Genomic DNA, 21,164 nt, shown 5'->3' on the forward strand with positions numbered 1-21,164 from the left:
GGCAAGAACAGCATTCTAGTGGGTCCCGGCAGTGGGAGAAAGGGAGGGGTAGTTTCGGCTGTCTGAAAATGAGAAAAATCACAGCGTTAATTCAAAGATATTTCATTTAGAGGATTGATATACTTCACATATTCTTGTACAACAATCATCAGTTAGGAATATTGTAACACGATCAGAATCATGTCAACACCGGTTAACAGACGGAGTTATAAAACTTGAATCGTTCTGCTCACTTACCAGGGACTCCAACGGCAGCAATGATCACGTACAAGATTTTCTCCACGGCGTAGTATTCGTACAGCTTTTCCCACATGTTCTCTGCCCAGCGACGTGTCCCCGTGAACTGCCGGTAATCTCTCGGAATGAAATGCCGGGGCAGAACATTCCCGGAGATTTTATACCATTTTCCGTCTCCACCGGGACAGTGAAGTTTCAACAGATTTAAAAAAATAGAGATTTGGAAAAGGCTCGCAAACAGATGACATCAGCCAAGTGAAATCCCTCTGAGACAGGTCGTGATTTATTCAGGGAATTGATTGAGAAATTCCGAAGACTGGGAATTGTGGCGATACTGAGGGATGGAAATAGGGAGCGGCATTGTTCCAGCAAAGGGGATATTGTTTCAAACTCCATCGGATCCATCTCTCCACCACATGTTGTTTATCTGATTTCCTTTACTCAGCAAGGCAATCCCAAATTCAAGGGACCGTCTCAAGGCTTCTGGTGCCCAGTTTGAAGGTGGACTGGACAGCCTTTGTCCACAGCGTGATGAATTAGTTCAACAGTTCACCTCAGACTAAAATGGCCCGTCCACTCTGTTTTAACACTCAATGTGATCGCGGCTGAACTGATTGTAACCTCAACCCCACACTCGCGGCGACCCCTAGTAAGCATTTAGTCCTTGCTTGCCTGGAATGGATCTGGCTTTGCCTTGGGACAACAACATTCTCTACCTTCATTACCTTTGAGGAGGAACGACCCAAAGACTCACGACACTCAGTGAACAGAACCATTGCTGCCTCAGAATTGTCTTAAAAGTAGAACAAACGGCGAATGATGCATCATCTCTCCCTCCTCTCTTTCTCTCTCTCTCCATCTTTACTGCTATTCTCTCTCTGAACTGTTACTCTCTCCCCTACACTCTCTATTCTCCCTCTCTGTGCCGCCCGCTCTCTGCCAACCTCTCTCCCCTCCCCCTCCCACTCTTACTGCATCTCTCCCTCCTTCTCCCTGTATCTCTCTAATGCTTCCCTCTCCCCCTTTTGCCAACCCACTCGCTCTGAACTCCCCTCTCTCCTCATTTTCCCACTCCCCCTTTGATAGTTCACTCTCCCTCCACCTCCTCATTCGTCTTCTCCTCTATCTCTCCCTTTTATCTTTGTACGACCTATTTCTCTATCTATTTCCTCACCTCTCCATCACTTGCCATCACTTCTCTTTCCAAAGCCTTTCTTGGCAAGTGCAGTTAAAACGGTTAGCCACCATGGGATGTAACAGCTGTCCCTATACCCCTTCCCTCACGCTCGAGAAGCCCTTCCAGGTGAGACAGATGTTCACCTGCACCTCCTCTAATCTCACCTACTGCATGTGGTGTTCCAGATATGGCCTCCTTTACATCGGCGTGGTGAAATGGAGACTCGGCGACCGTTTTTTGTCGAACACTTACCCTCGTTCTGCTAAGGCTTGCCGTAGCTCCCCGTTGCAAGCCATTGTAACCCCCCCCCCTCGCACACTGACCTTTCTGTCCTGGGCCTCCACCAGCGCCAGAGAGGTTACATTAAAACAGAAAGAACGCCACTTCATAGTCCGCTTGGGAACCTTGCAACCTAATGGTATGAACATTAGCAAATGCCAGGTAACTAACGTGCAACTTCCCGCTTTTCCCTCGCTTTCTCTTGCTTCACGCGGACTCGCACCTGTTCATCGCCTCCACCTCCACCTTCAACCGATATTCCCTCCTCTCTCTTTATAATTCCAACCTGCTCAATCCTTATCTCGCAACTTTTATCTTTTAACCTCTGGTCTGAACCACCTAACTATGAAAACGGTATTCACCCACTCATCGTTCAACTCGCTTTGTCCCGCTGTTCCAGCCTTCTCCACCTTCCCACCAGAATCAGTCTGAAGAAGGCTCTCGAACCGAACTTCACCAATCCATGTCCTTGGCAGGCTTAGCTAGTTCGGCGTGCCCTCTACAACTCTCACCAACATCTACAGATGCACCATAGAAAGTATTTTATCAAGATGCATCACAGCTTGGTTTGGGAACAGCTCCATACAAGAACGCCAGAAATTGCAGTGAATTGTCCAGACCATCACACAAAGCAACCTCCGTTATACTGACTCAATTTATAAACCACGCTGCCTCGGCAAGGCCAGCAGCATAATCAAGGACGAGTCGCACCCTTGCCACTCCCGCTTCACCTCTGTCCCATCAGGCAAAATGTATAGAAGTGTGAAAATGCACACCTCCAGTTTCAGGGACAGCGTCTTCCCAGCTGTTATCAGGCAACGGAATCATCCCACCACAACCAGAAAGCAGTGCTGAACTACTATCTACCTCTTTGTTGATCCTCGGACTATCCTCGATCTGATTTTGCAGTGAAAGTTATCCCCTCATCATGTATCTATACTCTGTAAATGGCTCGACTGTAATGAAGTATTTTGTTTCCACTGACTGGGTAGCACGCAACAAAAGCTTTTCACGGTACCTCGGTACACGTGACAATAAACTACACTGAACTGACATACTCAACTAGATTTCTCCAGAGCTGTAGCCTGACTCGCATTTGATATTGATTGTGTGTGACAGTGTGAGTGTGCGAGTCCGTGCAAGAGTGTGTTAGCACGTGTGTGCGAGTGTGAATGTGTGAGATTGTGCAAATAAGTCGATGTGTGCGTATGTGTTAGTGTATGCGGTTGCGGGAATTTCAATGATTCAGCGATACATTATTATCACGTACCCAGGTATAGTGAAATGCTTAGTTTTGTAGACAACCCGGTAACATCATGTAGAAGGCCTCACCGAGGCGGTACAAAAGTGTCGCCACATTTTGACGCCGACAAAGTTACAAACGTTGGCCGGATAGTTCTATCTCCTTCCTGCCGCCGCACCGCGGGTCGCCCCGTCGTTCTCGGCGGCCTTCCTCGCTCTCCGACGGTCCACCTCGCTCTCTGCGGTTCCTCGCGGCTCCCACCTCGCTCCCGAGGCGCGGTTCCCATCGCCATCCGCGGTGGGCGAGTCGGGCCGACCGGGCCGACTGAAGGGCTTGGCCCCGGTCACCGGAACACCCCGACCACACTGCGCTGCGCTGCTCGACGCGAACATCCAAGGATACACTCAATCCCAAAATGTCCACGTGTGCATGCGGGTCTGCGTGTGAGAGAGCGGTAGAGTTTGTAAGTGTGCCTATATTTGTGTGTGTGTGTCTGTCTGTGCGAGTGCGTGAGTGTGCGTGTGTGAGTAAGTGTGGATGCAAGTGCGATTGAATCTCTGTGTCTCTGAGTGGGAGAGTGCATGTGGGTTTGTGAAGGACAGTGTTTGCGTCTGTGCGTGTGTGTGGCTGATTGTGAGAATGTGAGGGAATATGTGGGATGTGAGTTTGCCAGAGTGTTTGAGCGTGTAATTCTTTGATAGTGTGTGTGTGTGTGTGTGTGTGTGTGTGTGTGTGTGTGTGTGTGTGTGTGTGTGTGTGTGTGTGTGTGTGTGTGTGTGTGTGGGAGAGTATATGATGGTGTTGTCAGAGAATGTGTTCGTGTGTAAGTGTGTGCGAATGAGTGCGTGTCTCTTCGTGCTAGTGCGTGTGAATATCTGTTAGTGTGAGTGCATGTGTACGTGTGATTGTATGTGAGAATGTGTGAGAGTATATTTGATTGTTTGTGATTGCATTTGAGAGATTGTGTGTGTCTTCGTGCACGGCTATGTGTGTGTGCGTGTTTGACTGTGTTTGAGGGTGTGAACATGTGTGTTTGTAATGATGTAATGGCATACTGTGGGTTTTAGTGACGACGTGACACGGTGTGGGGCATTACTGATGGAGTGACACACTGTGCAGTGGAACTGATGGAGTGACAAAATGTATGGTAGTAATGGTGGATTATCACACTGGATTGGTACAGATGGAGTGACACACTTTGAAGTTGTATTGATGAAGTGACACACTGCACAGTAGTACTGATGGAGTGACACACCGTGCAGTGCACTGATGGAGTGACACAATGTGGGGTAGTACTGATGGAGTGACACAATGCGCTGTAGTACTGATGGAGTGACCCCAGTTGATGCAGTACGGGTGGATTAACATACTGTGGTTTAGTACAGATGGAGCGACACAATTTGCAGCAGTACTGATGAAGTGACACACTTTGCAGTTGTTCTGATGGAATGATACATCGTGGGGCTCTACTGATGTAGTGACACACTACGGGTAATACTCCTGGAGTGGCACAATGTGTAGTACTGTTGTTATGACTAACTGCGGAGTAGTACTGACGGAGGGACACACAGTGGAATAGCACTGATTTAGTGACAAATTGTGAGGCCATTGCATCAGTACTACCACGCAGTTTGTCACTCCGTCAGTACTACTTCAGTGTGCAACTACATCCCGTGGGGTAAAACTGATGGATTGACACGCTGTGGAGCAGTACTGATTGAGTGACACACGGTGCGTATTACTGATGGACTGACACATTGCGCGGTTGTACGGACGGAGTGAGATACTTCGGTGTAGTGCTGATTGAATGACACACTGGGAGTAGTGTGGACAGAATGGCGCACAGTGGGCTAGTACTGAAGTATTGACCCAATCTTTGGTGGTACTGTCGGGTCGCACATTGTGGAATGGTAAGGACTGATGGTGGGGCAGTACAGATGGAGAGTTACACTGATGGGTAATACTAATTGAATGAGTCTGCGTGGTTGTACAAAATGGAATGACAAGCTCAAGGCAGTACTGATGGAGTGCATCACTGTGGTGTTGTACTGATGGAATAACATATTGTAGGGTAGTACTGATGGAGTGACAGGCTCCAGTGTTATACTGATGGAGTGTAACACTGTGTAGTAGTACTGGTGTAATGACGTACTGTGGAGGTGTATTGATGGAATGACACACTGTGGGGTAGCACGGATGTAATAGCACATTCTGTTGGAGTGACGCAGTAATACTGATGGACTGACACGCTCGGTGGTAGTTCTGATCCGATGAAAAACTGGTGAAATAGTGATGGAATTACACACTATGGAGTCGCTGCGATGGGTTAGCACACTGTGGGGTATTGCGGATGGAATGGCAGATTTGAGGTAGTCCTGATGTTGTGAAACACTTTGGGGAGTACTGATGGAAGAACATATTGCGGGTAGCATTGATGGAGTGACACGTTCTAGGTTTGCACTGGAGTGATATGATGTTGGGCAGTGCTGATGGAGTGCAACACCATGGAGTTGTATTAATGCAGTGAGACACTGCGCGGTTTCACCGACGGAGTGACAAACTCAGCGGTAGTACTATTGTGATGACAAACTGTGGTGTAGTACTAATGAAGTGACAAACTGAGCGGCAATACTGATGGAGTGACACAATTTGTGGCAGCACTTATGGGGTGACACACTGGGATAGTCCTGATTGAATGATAAACATCGGGTAGTACTAATGGAGTGAGATATTGTGCAGAAATACTAAGAGTGAAACTGTGGGGAATTACTGTTGGAGTGACAAAGTGAGGTAGGGCTGATGGAGTGACACACTGTGGGGAATACTAATGGAGTGACACTGCGAGGAAGTACTGATGGGTTGACACTGTGGGGTAGTACTGATGGAGTGACACGCTGCGTGGTATACTGATGGAGTGATAATCCCTGGATTGTACTGATGGAGTGACACACGATGGCGTAGTACTGATGCGACGATAACACGAGTGATATTACTGATGGTGCGATGCTCTATGGGGAGGCACTGATGAAGTGGCACAGTGTACGGTATTACAGATGGAGTAACAAACTATATTTTATTACTGATGCAGTGGCACTCCGTGGGTAGTGCTGGTGGAGTGATACACTTTGAGGTAGTACTGATGGAGTGACACACTATGTGGCAGTACTGACGCAATAGCATATTGTGGGATAGTACTGATTGTGTGACACCCTGCGGTGTAGTACTGTTGGATAGACATATACCAGAGTAATACTGGTGGATTGAAGCACTGTGGGGTAGTACTGATGGAAGGACTCATTGTGTAGTACTGATGAAGTGACACACCGTTGGATAGTACTGATAGAGTGACACCCTGTGTGGTAGTACTAATGGAATGATACACAACGTGGTACTGATGTTGAAAAACTGTGGGTGTGTATTGATGGAATGGTATGCAGTGCGGTAGTACCGATGAGTGACACGCTCTGGGGTTGTACTGATGGAGTGACATAGTGTGTTCTAGTAATGATCGTCTAACACACTGTAAGCTTGTATTGATGGAGTGATAACCAGTGGGGTAGTGTTGATGGAGTGACACAATGTGGGCAGTACAGATGGAGCAATACACTTTGGGGTAGTACTAGTGAAGTGACAAACTGTGGGCGGGCACTGATGGAGTAAAACATTTTGGTGTATTACTGATGGAGTGACACAGTGTGTGGTAGTACTGATGGAGGAACAAACGATATGGTAGTACTGATGTCGTGGCACACTGTGGGATGGTATTAATGGTGTGAAACTAAATGGGATACGACTGATGTAATGACACATTATAGGGTAGTTCTGATGGAGTGACACATTGAGGGGGAGAACTGATCGAATGACAAACTGTGGGATAGTACTGATGGAATGACTATCCATTTAGTAGTATGGATGCAATGGCATTCCATGGGATAGTTCCGAATGAATGACATGTTGTGATGCAGTAATGATGGAGTAACAGACGATATGGTAGTACTGATGGAGTGACACGCTGTGGGATAGTACTTATGGATTAGCATCCTGTGGGGTAGTACTGAAGGACTGGTACATTTTGGGTAGCACTGATGGAGTGACACATTAGATGGCATTACTGAAGGGGGGAAAAGCTGTGGGTAGTACGGAAGAAATTACATACCTATGGTAGTACTGACAGTGTGAAACACCGTGTGGCAGAAATGATGGAATGACATACTGTGTCATACACGCTCTTGGGTTCTACTGATGGAGTAACATGTAGTATTGTGAAGTAGTATTGATGAGTGACCTAACGTGGGGTATTATTGATGTAATGGCACATTCTGGGTTAGTACTGGTGGAGTGACACACTATGCGGTAGTACTACTGTTATGACATAATGTGGGATGGAATTGGTAGTGACACCCTGCGGTAGCACTGATGGAGTGACGCACTGTAGGGTAGTACTGGTGTAATGGTATACTGTGGGATAGTACTGATGGAGTGATGAACTGTAGTGTAGTACTGGTGTAATGGTATACTGTTGGATAGTACTGCTGGAGTGACGCGCTGTGGGGTAGTACTGGTGTAACGGTATACAGTGGGATAGCACTGCTGGAGTGATATCGGCGAGACCAAGCGCAAGCTCGACGATCGTTTCGCTGAACAGCTCCACACAGTCGTACCTGATCTCCCGGTTGCTCAGCACTTTAACTCACCCCCGCTCCCCCATTCCCAATCTGAACTTTCTGTCCTGGGCATCCTCCATTGTCAGAGTGAGGCCCAGCGCAAATTGAAGGAACAGCACCTCATACTTCGCCTGGGCAGTTAACATACCAGCGGTATGAACATTGACTTATCTAACTTCAATTAACCCTTGCTTCGCCTCTCTCTCCATCCCTCCTCCTTCCCAGTTCTCCCACCAGTCTCACTGTCTCCAACAAAATTCTATCTCTTTCCCGCCGACCTCTTCGACATCAGTCTAAAGAAGGTTCTCGACCCGAAATGTCACCCATTCTTTCTCTCCAGAGGTGCTGCCTGTCTCGTTGAGCTACACCAGCATTTTGGGTCTACCTTCGATTTAAACCAGCATCTGCATTTCTTTCCTACACGAAGTACAAGGCACGGCAGGACTTTTGGCTAATAATAGCTGTGCCGAACATGAGAGGACCACCCTTACCTGCCTTCTCACAATGCATATCCCTTCATTAACTGAAAATCTGAACTTGTCTTAAATGTCACTATTGTATCTGCCTCCAACAACACTGGAGTGGGTGGTAAGATTTTAGGACCCGTTATACAGGATGATGTGACAGAGTATTTATAAGTGCACGGTGAAATAGGCATATGTTGGCATGGCTTTGTGAAGGGAAGGTCGAGTTTGATAAATTTGCTGGAATTATTTGAAGACGTAAATAGCAAGACAGCCAAAGGAGTGTCAGTAGATGTTGTTTACTTTGATTTTCAGAAAGCCTTTGACCAGGTGTCACAAGATGGCTGCTTAGGAAGATGAGAGCCCACGGTGTCAAAGGGCAGATACCATCATGGATAACTGGTTGGCTGGATGGCAGAAGACAAAGAGTGGCAATAAAGGGGGATTTTTTGCTCGTTGGCTAACAGTAACTATTGGAGATCTTCAAGGATCCGTGTTTGTCCGCTACTCCACGTTTTAGATTATGATTTGGACGAGGGGATTGAAGGCTTTGTGGCAAAGTTTGCGGATGTTACGAAAATAGGTGGAAGGGCAGGTAGTTTAGAGAAAGCAGGGACTCTGCAGAAGGACTTGGACATGTTGGGGGAATGGGTAGAGAAGTGGCAGATGGAATATAGTGTAGCAAAGTGGGGAAGTGTCTAAGTGGGGAAATAATCCATAAATCGGAAGTGCAAAGGGACTTGGGAGTGCTGGTTATCGTGTCGTATCTCCGTTCGTCCTACGGCCTAACACCGTGGAGTCGGCGGCCTCCAGCTGGGATCGACCTTGAAGACTCCGGTGGCAGGGCCTGGACTTGCCATCTCGGAGGCTTCGGCCGTGGGCCCTGCAGACTGCAACATCTGGAGTTCGCAGGTCCCTGGCTGGCGACCGGCTTTCGGGAGCTCCAGCCGTAGCAGCTTCGACCGCCCCGAAGCGCGAGGTTTGATCGACCCGCTCGCAGCCCCTTCATTGCCCTGCGTGGCTCGGTCGCGGCACTTCCCATCACCCCGTGGGGGCTTAGGACCTTCATCGGCCTGCTCGGTTCGACCTGGGACTTTCCAAAAGTCAAGTCGAGACTTCAAAAGTCGAGAGCCTCGATCGCCTCCTGGCACCACGGGAGAAGAATGAGGAGGAGATAAGACTTTTATTTGCCTTCCATCACAGTGAGAGTGTGCCTGGAGCAATCACTGTGATGGCTGTTTGTGTTAAATTTGTAATTGTGTGTCTTGTGTTCTTTATTGTCTACTGCCGGACCCTGACGTGAGAGTACGCTGGCGCTATTTGTTCGCCGCTTCTCCGTCAGGACAAATCTTTTGTTCGTTTGTTTGTTTTTATGTCTTGACTGTTTTGTAAAGTGTCTTTGAGCAATTGGAAAAGCGCTATAAAAAATAAATGTTTATTATTATTATTATTATTGTTATTATTATTCCCCAAATGTTATCTGCAAGTTGAATCGGTGAGAATGATCAGCCATGATCACATGGAATGGTGGTGCTGGCTCGAAGGGCCGAATGGCCTACTCCTGCACCTATTGTCTATTGTCTATTGTCTAATGGAAGCAAACTCATTACCAGCATTTATTTCAAGAGGACTTGTACACAGAATCACGGATGTAATGTTGAGGCTATACAAGGCGCTGGGAAGGCCGCATTTGGAATATTGTGAGCAATTCTGGGCACCATATCAGAGGAAAGGTGTGCTGGCTCTGGAGAGGTTCCAGAGGAGGTTTACAACAATGATCCCAGCAATAAGTTAACTTATGGCGAGCGTTTGTCGGCTCCCGGCTTGCACTCGGAGTTTCGAGGTATGAGGGTGGACCTCATTGAAACATACAGATATGTGAATGGTTTAGATCCAGTGGATGTGGAAAGTATATTTCCACTTGTGGGAGCATCTCGGACAAGAGATAATTTCCTCAGAATTAATCTATGCTCTCTTTTGAAGTTGATCAGAAATGTATTTAGTCAGAAGGTGATGAATTTGTAGAATTATTTGCCACAACAGGCTGTGTAGGTCACGTCAGTGGATATTTAAAGGCGTAGACAGAAAGATTATTGATTAATACAGGTATCAGAAGTTATGGGGAGAAGGCAGGAGAATGGGGTTTGGAGGGCAAAAGATTGGCGGATAAGACGATTGGGCGAATGGTCTAATTCTACTCATATTCCTTATCACCCATGCGTTCTACTCCTATTCCTTATCACCCATGCGTTCAATGCACTTACTGCCCCTTGCTTTCCCCGCACACCTCGTTTAAACTTCATCCCTTTCACCATAAAGGGGTGGCCTTCAATACTTGATATTTCCATCTTGAGAGGAATGTTCTGACTGTTTACCATATCTTTGCCGCTCACAATTTGCTATCGATCTATCAGGTTACTGCCCGATCTCCGATGAATCAGTCCAACGTCTGGTTGTTCATACGCTCCAGGCGATGTTCTTGTAAACGTCTTGAACACGATTTCCGAAGCGCCCATATCCTTCGTGTACGAGAGCGAACATAACTGTACACAATGCTGCAAAAGCGGCCGAAGTAAAGTTCTCTAAAGTTGAATATTGACATCTGACTCATATTCAATGACTCGGTCAAATATAGCAAGCATTCTACGTGGCTAATTTATTACTCTAAACATACTACCACTATTTGCGTGTTTCGCATTGGGAACTCAAGGTCCACCATAAGCAATGCTGATACTGCGATGCATTTATATTGTACAGACAGTGAGGGCTGTTGTGCCTCGATGTTGCATTGTACTGTTGATGTTCATCCAGGGGATGGCGCTGTGACAGTATATTGCCACTGTACGTGCACTGAGGTGCGCTGTGTGTGGATGTTGCCGTGTGCTGCTGATGTTCATCCACGGGAGAGCGATGTGACAGTCTATTGCCACTGTACATCCACTGGGGTGCGCTGTGTGAGGATGCTGCAGTGCACTGTTAAAAAAGAACACTGGGTACAAAAGTCATAGCAGCAGAGTTAGTGCACCAAGGCCCATCGAGTCCACTCCTGCATTCTATCATGGCTCACCTATCGTTCCCACTCAACAAGATCTCCCTCTCTCACGAGGCCCACAGAGGATGAGAGAGAGAGGAAGAGAGAGAGAGAGAGAGAGGAAGAGAGAGAGAGAGAGAGAGGGAGAGAGAGAGAGAGAGAGCGCACCCCTCAAATAGCTGCCTAGATAGAGAGCTACCTATTTACTATCAATATCCCCAGCTATCTCACTGATAGCTGATATACAGATATCCAGCTTTCTAGCTGTCTAGCATTGCATGTAGATAGCTATCTAGGTAGTTCGCTATCTTGCTATCGAGATAGCTCACACGCTGTCTGGCAGTCTATCCTGCTGGCTAGCAATCCAGTTCTCGAGATAGCTTGATTGATAGGTAAAGAGCTAACTATTTTGGTAGCAACATAACTAGGTCACTAACTTGCCTGAGGGCTAGGGAGATAGATAACTAGATAACTAGATTGTTAGCCAGCAGCTTTGGCGGCCACATAGCGGTTTAGCTTGATGGAGCTTTGCTAGATGGCTAGTGCGCTAGGCATCTAGACAGCTATACCAGTAGATAGCTCACGAGCCAGATCGCAAGAGAGATTTATAGCGATTAATGAGCTATTTAGCTAGATCGAAATAGGTCTCTCTCGTTCTCCCTTTCACCTCCCCCCCCCCCGAGAGCGAGCGAGCGAGAGACCGCACTCCACAAAGAGCTGCTACCAGCTATCATACTATCACACCATCCATCTGTCTAGCGTTCAAGCTATCTAGCAATGCAGGTATTTGGCTATCTAGAAAGCTAACACACTATCTGGCTGTCTTTCCCGCTGGTAATCAATCAGGAGCACAGGGGCCTGAGAGGTGACCTCTACAAGCGAAATGGGTATGAGGGGAATACATTGAGTGAATGCACAGTCTATTTAACAGGGTAGGAAAATCAAGCACGATAGGGCATGTGTTTAATGTGAGAGGTGTTAATGTTTAATACAGATACTTAATTCTGATAGCAATTCATGCATAGACTCAGTCATAGAATGATACAGAGTGGAAACAGGCCATTCGGCCCAACTTGCCCACACCGTCCAACATGTTCCAGCTACACGACTCCCACCTGGCCGCGTTTGGCCCATATGCCTCCAAATCTGTCCGATCCATGTACTTGTCTAACTGCTTCTTACATGTTTGGACAGTCCCAGCCTCAATGACCTCCTCTGGCAGCTTGTTCCATACATCCACCATTCTTTGCGTGAAAAAGTTACCCACCAGGTTCCTACTAATCTTTTCCACATTCACCTTGAACCTATAAATGATGCAGGAAGGTGTTCTGGAGTAAAATGGATCCCATAGGCAATTATTATTCACTGTGAGGTCGTCTTTGCATCGGGGATGGAATTTCCATTCATGACCCGTTGCCCTGCAAACGGAAGTGCATCTTCCTGATCCCTTTATTGCAGATTCCCACCCCAGACGAGGACAGATCCCAACATGCCCAGATAACATTTAACACCAAGTGAGGCCACTCTGTTCACCACCCGCTCTCTGTCTATTCCATTCAGTGGAACCTCTCTCTTCTCTCCCCATCTGTTCCGTCATGAGCTTCATCCAGTCCTCCCGTACAGGCAGACGGAACATCTTCACTCTGATCCCCAGCCGTGCACTACGTTACACAGGACAATTCACATGTTGCCATTGATCGGCCCCATCATTTAATTTCCAACTTTCTAATCATTGATGCCTTCTGCTCCGTCTCATGGCCCCGAATCTTCAACTTACGTCAGCTGCTTCTACGGATGCTGCATGACTCGCTGAGTTATGTCTCTTTATTCAAGATTACAGCATCTGTATTCTCTTTTGAAATTAAAGATTTATATTGTTTGATGACGGAGATTTGTTTCGTCGTCCATTAACTGCTGATTATTGAGATTTGCCAGTTTTTGTATGCAGCCCGGTCTTCGATTGAGTTGATTTCCTGATAATGCGCCTTCATATTACGACGCAATGTTCCCCAACGCTTATCCAATCGGACCGATTACTGTGCCTTCGCTGTGTGAAACGGCAAATAGCTTAATAAGAGTTCCACTTCATCGACTGAGGGGAGATCTAATGGAGACCCCGGTCTCCTCAGACCACTGATGTGTTGCTCTTTTCGTTGGTGCTTCGTTCTTAAATCTTTCTGAATGCCAGCAGGAGCACCACCAATAGATGATCGGATGACAAACGATAGCGACAAATGGAACGGCAGGCATACTTACTGGTCGTGTAGGCGTACTTACTAGGTCGTGCTTAAGCCCTGCCGAGGGGGATGGGCTGGGGGAGAGAGAGAGTTGTTGATTTTAGTTACCTGTGCATTCCTGAGGCTAGATTGGTTGAGTTCATCGCAAATGATGAACGGTACCATAGGGTTTGGTTCTTAAAGAGAGTTCATGACCGAGTATAATTCATCCGCTGCCACCTTGGTGTTGGCTTTGTGTGGTATGTGGACCGCCGACACGATGGTTGCGGTGAATTGCCCCGGTCGATTAAATGGACGGCACATAGTGAACGGGTATTAGAGACATAGAAACATAGATAAATAGGTGGAGGAGGTGGCCATTTGGCCCTTCGAGCCAGCATCACCATTCATTGTGATCATGGCTGATCATCCACAATCTGTACCCCGTGCCTGCCTTCTCCCCATATCCCTTGATTCCGCTAGCCCCAAGAGCTCTTTCCAACTCACTTTTTTAATTTTTTACAGAACTTTTTGGAAAACAAACCCCCCACCCTCCCCCCCCCCCACCCCCTTATACTAACCCTAAATAAGAAAAAGAAAGATAAGAAAAAAAGATTAAAGACTGCCTGGTTGTTGGTGGTCCTGCACACGCCCCATGGAATTCCAAACAGAATAAACTGTATATGTATATACATCTCTCCCAAAAGAACCATTGTAAATATGAACAATTGTTCTATATATATAGGCCCCTCTTTTGTAGATAAGGACGCCAGATATTTAAAAAAGTATCATATTTGTTCCTTAAATTATAAGTAATTTTTTCAAGTGGGATACAGTTAGAAATTTCATTATTCCAAAGGTCCATACTTAAATAGGAATCAGATTTCCAAGTAACTACGATAGTTTTTTTGGCTACTGCTAATGCAATTTTTATAAATTCTTTCTGATATTTATTCATTTTAAGTTGTGGTCTTATTCCTTCAACATCACCCAATAACAAAAATCTTGGGTTGTATGGAAGTTGTATTCCGATAATCTGTTCTAAAAAACTTCTTAAGTTTGTCCAAAAAGGTTGTATTTTTGAACAGGACCAAGTAGAATGAAAAAAAGTACCAATTTCTTGATTGCACCGAAAACATTGGTCAGATAAACTTGAGTTTATTCTCTTTAATTTTTGTGGTGTGATATATAATTGATGCAGAAAGTTATATTGTACTAGTCTAAACCGAACATTTATTGTATTTTTCATACTGTCAAGGCATAGTTTTGACCAATTTGTTCCATCAATATTAATATTCAAATCCGTTTCCCATTTTCGCCTTGATATATGAATTCCTTGTTTAGGAGCCTTTTTTGAATTACCTCATTCCATAATCCGATCAAGTGTTTTAATAATGGAGATTCTTTCAGTCCCCGTATCAATTTAGGTTCCCATTTATATATAAAGTCTTCTGGTATATTTTCTCCTATTTTGTCTAGTTCTATTCTTATCCATGCCGGGTTTTTTTCTTCAAAAAGAGATGCAATAAACCTCAGTTGGTTTGCTTTATAATAATTCTTAAAGTTCGGAAGTTGTAATCCTCCTGAATCAAACTTCCATGTCAATTTTTCCAACGATATTCTTGACATCTTACCTTTCCAAAGAAATTTCCGCACATATTTATTTAACTCTTGAAAAAACTTCTGTGGTACTTCCATTGGTAATGTTTGGAATAAATATTGTAACTTCGGAAATATATTCATTTTAACGGCATTAACTCTTCCTATTAATGTTATTGGTAATGTCAATTAGATTATATATAATAGAAGTAAAAAAAATTAAATGCATCCAATGAATTGGCCTCCACTATCTTCTGTGGCAGAGAATTACACAAAGTCACAACTATATGGGTGATTTTTTTTTTGCACCTCCGTTTTAAATGGCCTCCCCTTTATTCTTAGACAGTGGCCCCTGGTTCTTTTCTTTTCCAGAATCTGACACCATTGAGATAATAATTTCCCTATTTGTTTTCGCCGCCAAAGTGGATAACCCCACATTTATCTACGTCATACTGCATCTGCCTTGCATCTGCCCACTCACTCAACCTGTCCAAGTCACCCTGCAACCTCCTAACATCCTCTTCACAGTTCACACCTCCACCTAGCTTTGTGTCATCTGCAAACTTGCCAGTGTTACTTCTAATTCCATCATCCAAGTCATTAATATATATGGTAAATCGTTGCGCCCCTGCATCGAGCCTTGCGGCACTCCATTCGCCAGTGCCTGCCATTCTGAAAGGGACCCGTTTATTCCTACTCTTTGCTTCCTGTCTGCAAACCAATTATCTATCCATGTCAATACCCTACCCCCAATACCATGTGCTCTAATCCTGCTCACCAATCTCCGTGTGGGAACTTACCAAAGCCTTCCTGAACGTCTAGATACACTACATTCACTGGCTCTCCATCCATTTTATTTGTCACATCCCCCCAAAAATTCAGAAGATAGTCAAGCAGGATTTCCCCATCATAAATCCACGCTGACTTGGACCAATCCTTTTACTGCTATCCAAATGCGCCGTTATTACTTCTTTAATAATTGACTCCACCATCTTCCTCAACACCGATGGTCTATAATTCCCCGTTTTCTCTCTCGCTACCTTCTTGAAAAATGGGTTAACATTCGCTCCCCTCCATTTCACAGGAACTCATCCTGAGTCTATTGGACATTGGAAAATGATCCTCCATGCGTCCACGATTTCTAGAGCCATCTCCTTGAGTACTATGGGATGCAGACCATCAGGCGCTGGGGATTTATCAGCCTTCAGTCCCACTGAACTAAGCTAACTGAACTATTTCGTGGCATAGTCAGCTTGTTCCATAGTGTTTTCCGTCGTGCTGGTTGACTATAACTATAAATAGAGTGGGATTGTGTGACTGGAAGACAGCCGGGGTTGAGTCGTGAATTGGCCTCTTATTGCTTTTCCGCGGTTGGGCATAATTTAGAAATCAATCGCACTTGCTTGAAAATAACATTTTATATCAAAGATTCAATTTGACAACGGTTGCGAGCTGTGCGAAGTTCTATTTTTAGTTTCTCAGACACTGAAGCGCCGACTCTCATTTTAGTTCCATCCCGGGTGAACAATTCCTGGGCGTTGCCCAACTTCCAGCTTTTGGATAATGGGGACATCCCGTGTAGAGAACGAGAACTGATACCCAGCAGTCAATCAATTGGTCATTTGGGGATAATTCCTCGCAGTGGGTAGTTTCCGCATTTCCTTTTCTAAATTTGGTGCGTCTGATCGTCACTATTGCTGCTCTGGAATCTGGGGAAGATACATGCTGTTGTACGACTGCTTTGTTCAGTTATTGATCACAGCACACCAGCTGCCTGCTGAGCAGTCGGCCAGGGTTTGATTACCGGTCACCGCAGTTTGCCCAAAACATGGGCAATCCGCCTCTCTGGGGCAGCGGAGATTTCGTTCAGATCGCAATCAGCGCACGTTCATAAAAAGCAAGAATTTTTAATTGAGTTAAGTGGGTTCCATGGCCAATTATCACTCAATGTGAGCTGGTCCTTGGATCCAGGATGGAATTCTCAACCGTCAGCTTTTCCCGGTAAACCCATGAAAGCATAGAAAAATAGGTGCAGGAGGAAGCCACTTTTCCGATATAGCCAGCACAGCCATTTATTGTGATCATGGCTGACCATCCATAATCAGTAACCCGTGCCTGCCTTCTCCCCATATCCCTTGATTCCACTAGCCCCTAGAGCTCCATCGAACATGCTTTTAAGTTCATCCAGTGAATTGGCCTCCACTGCCTTCTGTCGCAGAAAATTCCACAAATTCATATCTCTCTGGGTGAAATGGTTTTTTCTCACCTCAGTTTTTAATGGCTTCCCCTTTATTCTTAGACGGTGGCCCCTGTTTCTGGACTCTCCCAACATTTGGGAACATTTTTCCTGTATCTGGCTTGTCCAGTCCATTCATAATGTTATACGTTTCTATAAGATCCCTTCTCACCCGTCTAAATTCCGTCGAAGACAAGCCTAGTCTTCAATCTTTGCTCATACGACAGTCCCGCCATCCCGGGGATTAACCTCCGGAACCTACGCTGCACATGCCTCAGTAGCAAGGATGTCCTTCCTCAAATTAGGAGAGCAAAACTGCACACAATTCTCCAGATGTGGTCTAACCAGGGCTCTATACAACTACAGAAGGACCGTTTTGCTCCTATACTTATTGCAGCTTTCCACAATTAACTAGGGCAGACCACAACATCCAGACAATATGTTCACACCCAGTGTCGTCAGTCTTTCCCCCACCCTCCCTCTGTCTATTTCGCTCTGTGGAATCTTTCTCCTCACTTCCCATTTGTTACGTCAGGACCTTCATCATGTCCTCCCGAAAAGACAGACGGAACATCTCATTCCGCCCTCAGCCATACACTATGCTACACAGCACATCCCATGTTCTCCCTGCCTGTCCCCATTATAGCTTTACCTACTTTACAATAATTCAGCTCTCTGTGCTCGACCTCACTGGGAATCGGCCCGCAACGTGGAATGAGACCTGTTGCTTCACAGACTTGCTTGACCAGCTGAGTTCCTCCAGCGTTCTGTTGCAGGATTCCAGATTCTGTATCTCTATTCCCTTTTGATACGAAACTTTTTTTTCTGTGTTGGTGGAAGATATTTGTTTTCCTCTTCCATCACCTGCTGATCACTGGCCTTTCCCACAGTCTAAACTTGGTTTAGAGATACAGCGCGGAAACAGACCATCTTAGAACCGATCACAAAGCTTCTCACTTGTTTTTCTGTGCATTCTATCGACGGTACTGGGATTATAGACTCAACTACTCAAATTAGGGGCTTGATCAATTTTGGGGCACCGCATTAAATAGTCATTCAGGGGAATGTCCTTATATATGGTAATTACGGGAGAGCACCGGTAAATGGTCAATTAGGGGAGGGCACCACAAATGGGGATTTGCGGGTGCACCGTTATTGAAGTATGGCGGGTGGATAAACAACAAATATGAAATTAGCGGAGGGAAACTGTAAATGTGGAAATAGGGGAGTGCTCCCGCAAATGGGAAATCAGGAGAGGGCACACCTACGTAGAATTAGGGTAGGGCCCTTTATGTTTCCGTGAATGTTCCTACTTCTCTCTGTGAGTATTCATGTCTCTATGTCTCTGTGTTTTTCCCGTCTCTGTCTGCTGGTGTTCGTACCTCTATGTGTGCTCCTGATGGACTCCATCAAATAACTCCCACGGTGTGTGAGAAGATACACACAGGAACGTACGCCCATCCACCCTTGTAAATAAGAATACAATGACCAAACTGGAGCCAGGAACATTACTCAGCATTGACCAGTTCCACTGTGACCCTTCAGTACATTCTATGTGTTCCCACGTCCAGGCTCGCCTCATCCATCCTGCAGGGATTGTTCCCTGTCGCCCTGTCCCTCGGCCACATTTCAGGGAAATTTGACCACCGAGCCGTGCTTCTGCTCCCTGCCAACAAGCAGCAACAATTGAAGCAGGAGGATCCGATGCAGAGAGTTGTAAAATCTAGACAACGGACACGGATGACATCTTACACGACTGCTTTAAGTCAGTAGACTGGTCCATTGTCAGGGATTCTGCAGCTAACCTAGATGAGTGCGCCTCTGCCGTGACTGACTTCATCAACAAGTGAGTGGACGACTGGGTGCCGCCGAAGTCAATCCGAGTGGTCCCCAACCTGGAACCATGGATGTACATTCACAGGTGAAGGCCAGGTCCGATGCAGACAAGTCAAACGATCCCAAGCGGTCCAAGAAGCCACGCTGTGGTCTCCGCAAAGCTATCAAATATGCCAAGAGGCAATACCGGTTCAAACTTGCATCCCAGTACAATCTCTGGGTCACACACGAGAATGTGGCACGGTCTGATTAAGATAACTGGATGCAAAGAATGTTCAGCAACATCATTGGTGATGTGCAAGCCAAACAGATGAACTAAATACTTTCTATGCCCGCTTCGAGCTGAAGGACAACAGAGCGGTGACAACTGGCCCTGCAGACCACATTGTACCCCTCCCCAGGGTGGCTGTTGCTGATGTTAGAGCGGCCTTCCTGTGGGTAAACCCACGAAAAGCAACAGGTCCAGACGGAGTTCCTGGCCGTGTCTTTAGAAGCTGCGCGGAACAGCTAATGCGTGTATTCGCGTACATCTTTATCATCTCCCTACTCCGCGCTCCGGTACACAGCTGCATCGAGAAGACCACTGTCATTTTGGTGCCGAAGAAACGCAAGACCTCAAGTTTAAACGATTACCGAACAGTGGCCTTGGCATTCACCATCATGAAATGCTTTGGTAGGCTTGTTATGGAACGTATTAAATCCAGTCTACCCAGAGGCCTTGGTCCACTGCAGTTCGCCTACCGCCACAACAAGTCCATGGACGATGACATCGCCCTCGCCCTACACATCCCCAGATCACCTGGCACCTACCTAAGACTCTTATTTAGAGACTAAGGTTCTGCCTTAAATTGCACTGTATCATCCAAGCTTATCATCAAACTCGCGGGACTATTCTGCATTTTGTCTCTTGCTCTTTGCTCTCGCTGATGCATTTGAGTTTGAGCTGTGCAGTATATCTGATCTGAGTGAAGAGCACGTAAAGATAAGCGTTTCACTGTTCCTCGATACATGTGACATTTATAGACGTCCCTAACCTAACAATTTGACATCAAACAACCGTCATCAGAGCGGGAATGTTCGTACAATGAAGGAGACAAAGATAGTAGCTGTGACAAAGATGGTGTTGATAAACAAGAGAAAGCGATGAATAGTCGATAAGCACAAAAAATGCTGGACAAAGCGAAGAGAAGATGAGGAACAGGGACAGGAGGCAGAGTACACAGTTAAGTGCTGAAACTGAATTGTGGACCATAGTAATTGCCGGGATATCTGAAATACAAAAGTACAGCAAAATAAACGCAGAAGACTGAGATGACACCCGTGGAGTAACGAAAACGTATCGATTATCCGAAGTGAGTGACCTCACAAAATAACTGATATTCTAAAACAAATGCATAATTCGCACAACTCAAACGCACCTGAGTTGGACTGGAAATTACATTGCCATCGCACCTGAACATTGCTGCAAAATTAGTTCAAGCAGGACAATAGAAATGGGAATAGCTGATAATGCTTACTTATTGCTCAAACCGATTTGGTGGCTATTTTCCAAATGTTGTGGCTGCATAAACGAGCTATCTTCAACATATGTCAACTAACATTTCTGAAAGCTGGATCTTTATACCCATCACCATCTGAGTGTAAAGGTCTTCCGTTCCAGTTCCTTGTAAATCTTGCCTCTCTTAACTTAACCCTCTGACCTCTGTTATTTGATTCCCCATTCTGGATAAATGACATAGTGCATCCACACTATTTATTCCTCTCACGATTCATACACCTTTCTAAGATTACCCCAGGCTTCTGCCATCCAAGGAGTATAGAAAGTAACTCTGCCCAGAGCTCGGGCCATACAAAGAATTGTGAGCGAAGCCTTGCTTTAACTAACGACGGTGATACCACAAATGGAAAAAAACTACATAGACGGAACCGAGAGCCACGAGTCACACGACAGAGAAACAGCCCAGCAGCTATCTTAGTCTATGATTTCCAATTAATAAGTCCCATTTACCAGCACATGCTCCACAGACTATACTGCTTTGTCGTTATCACATTTTAATATCGCGCTACGTATCTCCAATTCGGTGCATTGATTGAAGTCATGATTTATCCCTCGTAAAAAGGGGCTTTCGAAGGACCGACAGTTGACCAGATCGTCTACCTTGCCGCCTTCACAATAGTACGG

The sequence above is a fragment of the Rhinoraja longicauda genome, chromosome 43, assembly GCF_053455715.1.
Source record: "Rhinoraja longicauda isolate Sanriku21f chromosome 43, sRhiLon1.1, whole genome shotgun sequence".
NCBI classification, from domain to species: Eukaryota; Metazoa; Chordata; class Chondrichthyes; order Rajiformes; family Arhynchobatidae; genus Rhinoraja; species Rhinoraja longicauda.